Source organism: Suncus etruscus, chromosome 17 (genome assembly GCF_024139225.1).
Source record: "Suncus etruscus isolate mSunEtr1 chromosome 17, mSunEtr1.pri.cur, whole genome shotgun sequence".
NCBI classification, from domain to species: domain Eukaryota; kingdom Metazoa; phylum Chordata; class Mammalia; order Eulipotyphla; family Soricidae; genus Suncus; species Suncus etruscus.
Window position 1 is genome coordinate 40,971,677 of NC_064864.1, and position 7,631 is coordinate 40,979,307.

Here is a 7,631-nt window from a genome sequence, read left to right on the forward strand (position 1 = left end):
TTCTCGGGCGTCCCCTGTGCGCCTGGAGTGGTGTATAGCACACAGCCAACCCTATTAGATCCCTACATTCCATATGGTCTCTGACTGAGCCCACCAGGGGTCCCCAGTGGGGTTCTCAGAGAACCTCCCACAAATCAGCCCTAGGGGCCTCCTCTCCCTTCTCCCTCAGAGATTCCTCCTCCCCTCCTTCCCTGGCCTGCTCCAGCGCATCTTTGGTCCTGTCCTCCTAGTCTGCTGCTTTGTCTCTCCCGCCCCCTTCTTTGTCCCCCCCCCCTTCTTTTGCTGGAACTCTGCTTACACTGGCTTCTTCCATGACACTCCCTCTGGACACAGTCGTGGCTTCCTTATTTCTTCACACTTTCACTTACCTGCCAACAGCAGCTCTTAAACCTGCCTCAGTGATGCCATCATGACCTGGAAGGGAGCCTCGGAAGCCAAATCCCAGGTGAGGATGCTAAGATGACAGATGAACCTGCCCTGGGGTTCTGGAGGTGGCCAGAAGGGTGGCAGTGGGCAGGGGGCTGCATCATCAGCCCAGCCAATGGCTTCTGAGAGCCACTCATGATCCTAAAATCTTCCAGACGAGGCTGGACAGTGAATCGCACCCAAGAAGTTCCCACCTCCTGGCAAGGCCTGACTTTTCCTATGGGAGGGGGAAAGGAAGGAAAGCCCCCCTCAGACTCAGGACAAAGACCACTCCTCAGTCTGGGAGGCCCTGCCCCAGCCAAGCAGCTCCCTAAATTGGCCCCCATTCCCAGTTTCTCCACCCCAGAATCTGGCTGGCTCCCCAATTCAGGAGGCACCTCACCATGAATGAAGCTGCTCATTAGTGTTCCCGGCACATTGGCTGGTTCAACAACTGCCAGGCCTGCCACAGCCCACCCCGCCCCCAACCTCCCTCAGCAGCCCCCAGTTTGCTCTCATGCCCCTCCCTCTGCCAGTGCTCCCCACCCCCTCCCAACAGTGGGCCACCTGCTCCCTGGCCCAGGCCCTGGAGGCAGGCCTGGCACGTTGCTTCTGCCAGGAGGGCCCTGCCTGCCAAGCCCGCCTCTGCCTACTGGCTGGCCTCAGGACCACCTCCCAGGGAGAGTTGGGGTAGGGTCATCCTATCTCAGCTACGTAAGCCCTTTCTGGTCCCCTCAGGCCTCTCCTTTCCATGTCTGCGAGGGTCCAGAGCTGTGGTGTTGAGTGTGCCCGCTGCTAGGCTTCAGCCAGGCACCACTTAGAGCCTGCCCACTCCATGCACCAAATAAACTCATGGGATACAGTAGGAAACGTGTCCAGGCTCTGGTCACCCCACCCCCTACCAGCCCCCACCGACTTCACCATCTTGTTGAGGTGTCCACTGAGCAGGGGCAGTGCCAGATTAGCACTGGAAGTGAGGCAGACATAGGAGAGGAGTGGTAGGCTCCCTGGAAGAGGAAGCACTTGAGCTGAGCCTCAAAGAATAGGCAGGAATGAGTGACAGCAAAAGGGAAAGAAATGCTTCCTAGGCCAAAGATGCTAAAGATAGGCAGGAGCATAGAGGCTGAGTGGCAGCAAGCAAAATCTGGAGGGTTCCTGGTTCTAGTGGAGAGAAGGGCAGAAAACAGAGATGTTGGGGCCACACTTCAGAGACCCACAGGCAATCATTCTCTGGTTTTAGGGGTTAGAAGAATATGCAGTCCCTTCCCTAGGATGTGCATGTGTGTGTAGATATGTGTAGGTATGTCAATGTGTGTAGGTGTGTGTAGGTGTCTAGGTATGTGTAGGTATATGTATGTGTGTATATGTGTTGATCTGTGTAAGTGTGTAGGTGTGTGATGCTCTAACCCCAGAACCCAGTGATAGCAGTTGCTTCTGGGGAGGGGTGTGGGTGGTGGTAATGGGCAGGTTCTACACACGCACATTCCCCCCCTCTGGCTCCTTACCTTTGTGTGCTGACCCAAGCCCTGGCACAGCTATTCACTCGTGAATGCTGGTTCCTCAAATACATCCCAGACTTTCTTTATCAGAACTGCCACTGTCAGCAGGCCTGGTATCGAGATGGTGTCATTCTGATGCAGACAGTTCCGAGAACCTGATGTGTGGAATGATGTGGATTTGGGCAGGAAGCCTCTGGGGACAGTGAAGAAAGAGACCTGACAGGGACAAAGTGTCTGAAGCCTGCAGCATCCCTCATCTCAGTTGCCTCACGGTTAGCAAAGATGAAACATATCAAAGAGGAAAGAAGCCATGGGGAAAGCATGTGACACTGATTTATTGTAGATTGAGTCACAAAATGTCAGGGCCAGAGGGGGTTAGGTATGATCATATCCCAATGCCGCTGTACAGCTAACAGTTAACTCAGACAAGTGAAATCACCAGCCTACACACACAGCCCAGGCGCAGCGGAGCAAAGCTGGGCATGAGGCTGGGTCTTGCTCAGCCGTGCATCTGGTGCCCAATCTACCCTGGTCCCTTCTTTTGTCCCTACCAACCCCAGATGGACTCAACCCAGGACCCCTTAATCTATGCAAGACTCAAGCTTCTTTCTTATTGGTCTCTAAGCTTTGCACTATACTCAAATGTGAAGGAGGCCAGACTGCATGAGGGCCCCAGCATGAGAAGGGACAAGCTCCTAGACCTGAGATCCTTTATATTTTTTAAAGTGCTGAGTTACCATATGTAACTTTTCTGACAGAAAAGAAGCATTGGCAGAGATAGAAAATGCAGGGAGAGGGGGTCTGTGCAGGCAGCAATTTGCCTGTTCATTTATCACACTGATGGCCTAGCCACTATGAACTAACCATTCATAACATCAGATTTTTGCTTGAGGCTCACTGGGCTTCTTGTATCTTATTCATAGTTTCTATTAAATTCAAAAAAATTCCTGCCATGAGTCTTTTATAAAATATGTCAGGGGCTGGCTGGAGCAATAGCACAGTGGTAGGGCATTTGCCTTGAATATTTCCATCTCATATGGTCCCCCAAGTCTGCCAGGAGTGATTTCTGAGCACAGAGCCAGGAGTAACCCCTGAGCACTGCAGGGTGTGGCCCAAAAACAAACAAAAAAAAAGTTATGTCAGACCATAGAAATAGTATAGGGCTTAAGACACTTACCTTACACATAACCAATCCTGATTTTTTGTTTTTGTTTTTGTTTTTGTTTTTGTGGTTTTTTTGGGTCACACCCGGCAGTGCTCAGGGGTTATTCCTGGCTCCAGGCTCAGAAATTGCTCCTGGCAGGCACGGGGGACCATATGGGGCGCCAGGATTCGAACCGATGACCTCCTGCATGAAAGGCAAACGCCTTACCTTCATGCTATCTCTCCGGCCCCACCAATCCTGATTTGACTCTTGGCACTACTTATGGTCACCTGAGCACCACTAGGGGTGAGCCTTCATCAGTTAGCTCCTGAGCACTGATGAGTTATGACCCAGTCCTCCCCCAAAAAATATAGCCCTTATCTTTCCTCTCCTTTGTGGGCCCCATATATATCTATCAGGCCACTTAAATTCATCCATAACTTATTAAATATTCACCTTATTCAGTCTTGTGTCTATTTTATCTTGCTGTCTAGCAATTGTGTTTTCAAGTTCATTAATCTTTTCTTCAGCAAGGTCTCTTCTGCTTCTTGTTCTATCCAGTGCAACTTTTATCTTAAAGATATGGGTTTCATCTCTAGAATATCATTTTGTATATCCTAAGTGTTGTGTATGTAAACATTTTAATGGGATTATTATGTTACTGACCCTACCCTGATCGGTGATTGTGCCCTACCCTAGGGTGTGACCTGGCGTTCTGCTCCCACCCTAGGGTGGCACCTGATTCTGCTCCCACCATTGGGTGGTACCTGATTCTGGGGCATAAAAACAAGGGTCTGTTGAAGGTGAGAGGCTTTTTGTCCTGGACCTATTATTAGGCCTTTTGGCTTCGGCCTCTTCACGGAATAAAGAGCTGTTTTCTTCGAAAGCCTGACTGCCTCCTGGCTTTCTTCCCGCTGCAATCACCTCAGAACCGCGTACTGAACAGGGTAACAGACGTGTGGCCCAAGCTGGAAGAGAAAGGCCTCATCCTCCATCCCTCCATCAGTCAACCTCTTCAGGGGCTGACTTGCAACACCTAAGTACTATCTTTACTTTCACCCTTCCCTTTGCTGTTATTATTGCTGTTACAATGCCAGAGATTTCGCATACTTTTGTATGATTCTCATATGGAAGGGGGTTAACATTGGTTCCCATTTATTTTCTTAGTATGTTTACCACTGCCTCTACCTTCTTGTGCATACATAATACAGACATCATGACTTCGCCTGCAATGTTATAATCTGTGTTATTTCTGGATCACTTGTTTTTACCTCTTCCTGAATCTCATTTTTCAACTAATTTGTATCTGATAATTGGAGGTTGAATACCAGAAATTATTTTGAACTTTACCTTATTGGATGCTGAATATTCTTGTGGTATTTTTGTGGGAGAGTGGGCCATACCTAGAGGTGCTCTAGACTTCCTCCTGCCTCTGTGCTCAGGGCTTACTTGAGGCAGTGCCCAGAGGACCATATGTGGTACAGAGACTGCATGCATGCAAGTCCCTTACCACTGTACTATCTTGCCCAATATTCTGTCTTTTAAAAAAATGTGGTTTTGTTCTAAAACATAACCCTTTCAAGACTTGCTCTTAGCTCTCAAACTTTCTTAGGCTGGACCTTAGTCCTCAACTTATTACCCCTTGTTCATCAGTGTCCCTCTGGTAACTGCACAAGCCCCTCTGGACCCCAAGGTTTTCCTCTCTGGCTGATACATACACCAAATCTCCCCAACTCTTACAGTTGCACCAATGACTGTTTGGCCTACTCCATTTCAGGGAAACTTTCCTGGCTTCAGAGAGTTTACAACCTAGCTTTACCAGGGCTTAGGGCAGCTGTGGCACTGCAGAAAGGCACTATAGAAAGGCACAGCCTACAGGCCCCTGTTCTCTCTCTCTCTCTCTCTCTCTCTCTCTCTCTCTATCTCTATCTCTTTCTCTCTCTCTCTTTCTCTCTCTCTCTTTATCTATCTATCTATCTCTTTCTTGCTCTCTCTTTCTTTTTCTCTCTTTCTCTCTTTCCCCTCTATCTCTTTCTCTCTTTTCTCTCTCTCCCCTCTCTATCTCTTTCTCTTTTCTCTCTCCCCCCCTTTCTCTCCAACAATTTCCTTTTGTCTCCTCTGCAAAACCAAGTCACCTTGACTTTGACTTTACAACTCAGCTTCAAGCCAGGTTCTACCTGGGGGAGGGGGGCCTCCTACTCTGTGGCCTGGAAGCCCTATCAAGCCTGCAAGTCTGGGCAACTGTAGGGCTTACTACATTTGTTTTCCTTCTGGAAGTAAGGGTTGCTTTATACTGCAAGTTGTCCAGTATTTTAAAATTGGGAGAAATGAAGGAATAGAGGCACATCTGAAGGAGCTAGAGGCCAAACTGAGAGCCTAGAGGCAGTGCATGGGTCAGCTGGGGATCCCTAAGCAGAGCCTCAGCTAGAAGAGTTACTAGGTGTTCCCATTATGGGGGGACATGAAGAGTAGTTTGAACAGAGACTGGCAAGGTGCTGATATTTCAGTGGTGGCTGCCATGTGCCATCCGGGACAAGAAGTTCAAAAGATGAGACTGTCTGTCTTTCATTGTGTCTCTACCTTGTGATCAGAGGTCTGAGCACTGGGCCTCAGCAGGTCTGTCCCTGGAAGGAAGTCTGGGGGAGAACCCAATGTAGACTGTCCTCAGGCCCCCTCTCATAGCATCTATGTCCACCTGGCCAGAAAGCTGACACTGTTTTATAGTGACCACCATTTCATACATTCAAAATGTATTTTTGAGGAACCAAAAGTGAATAGGAAGTATTTGCCTTGCACACAGACAACCTGGGTTTGATCTTCTGGACTCTATATGATGCCCCAAGCCCACTAAGAGTGATCCCTAAACCAGAACCAGGAGTAAGTACTGATCACCATCAGGTATGGCTCAAATAAACAAGTATTTCTGAGATGCAATAGGGACAAGGGGTTGACCCACATGAGCAATAGCTAACTCAAGAGACCAACAAAGATTTCCAGGAATGTGCATAAGCTAAGATCTAGCAAACAATTAGGAATTGGCTGGTGAGGCAGGAGTGAGGCAAGGTTCCAGACAGAGGGAACTGATTCAAAAGCAAGAGGCAGGCCTTTTGGCATGACTGGAAATGAACATTTTAGGAGAGAGATAGGATGGATCAGGGAGGGGTTGTCCCATGAGTAGAACATTGCTGAGAGAAATTGGCTGAATGCAGAGGGGAAAGGAGGACTCGCTTGCAGCTTTCCGCTGAGGTAAAGGAATGAAATAGAAGGAATGGTCAGTTTTCTCTCTCCTCTGCTTAGCCTTTAACCCCCTTCTGTCTTCTGTAGCACATCAAATAAAAAGGGCCTCTTTGGAACTACATCACATACCCAAACACATAGTGACAAGGAGAAGGCAGTTTTTCCCTCTGAGCCAGCCTGCAGGCCTCTCAAATCCAAAATGACAAAAATAGGCATTAGAGAACCCATTAAGTCCCCAGTCCTGGGACCCTCCATTGGAAAAATTATACTAACATGGAGCCAGAGAGGTTGTTCAGTGAGCTGGAACAACCTTCTTTTGGGTGGACGTGAAGAGGAGATTGGGTCTGTATCCAACAGTGCTCAGGGCTTCTTCAAAGCTTACTCCTGGTTCTGTGTTCAGGGATCACTCCTGGCAAGGCTCAGAGGACCAAATAGTGTCCAGGCAAGGCACCTCTGTCATATCTCTCTGGTCCTAGAAATAAAAATCTTTTTCTTTTTTTGTTTTTGGGTCATACCCGGCAGCGCTCAGGGATTACTCCTGGCTCAGAAATTGCTCCCGGCAGGCTTGGGGGACCATATGGGATGCCGGGATTCAAACCACCGTCCTTCTGTATGCAAGGCAAATGCCTTACCTTCATGCTATCTCTCCAGCCCCAGAAATAAAAATCTTTTTTTTTTTGGGGGGGGGGGGTTGGACCACACCCGGCGGTGCTCAGGGGTTACTCCTGGCTGTCTGCTCAGAAATAGCTCCTGGCAGGCTCAGGGGACCATATGGGACACCGGTATTCGAATCAACCACCTTTGGTCCTGGATCGGCTGCTTGCAAGGCAAACACCGCTGTGCTATCTCTCCGGGCCCAGAAATAAAAATCTTAACAGCTCACAAAGACTTTACTTTTGCCTTTAAATTTTCAAGGTCTGTGTTATTCTAAGAGCTTTATATTTTAAGTCGTTTCCTCTTTCCAATAAACTTGTAAGACAGATACTATTTTTATATGCTTGAAGCTGGAAATATGAAGAGGTCTAGTAACTTACCCAAAGGTAACACAGCACATGTGTGGTAGATGAAAAAAAAAATGAGAATGAAATCTGCCAACTGGGGAGACGTGAAATGGGAAGGAAAGTACAAAGTGTCTTCTGCTGCATTGGCAAGTGGTGAGCCTATCTCATAAAAAGAAAAAGAAAAAAAAAAAAAACCAAAACTAGGCCAGAGATGGTACAGCAGAGAAGGTGCTTGCCTTGCACACAGCCAATCTGGATTTAATCCACAGTACCCCATATGCTCAGCAACTCCTGAGCAAAGAGACAGGAGAAAGAACTGAACACTTCTAGGTGTGCCCCGCATGC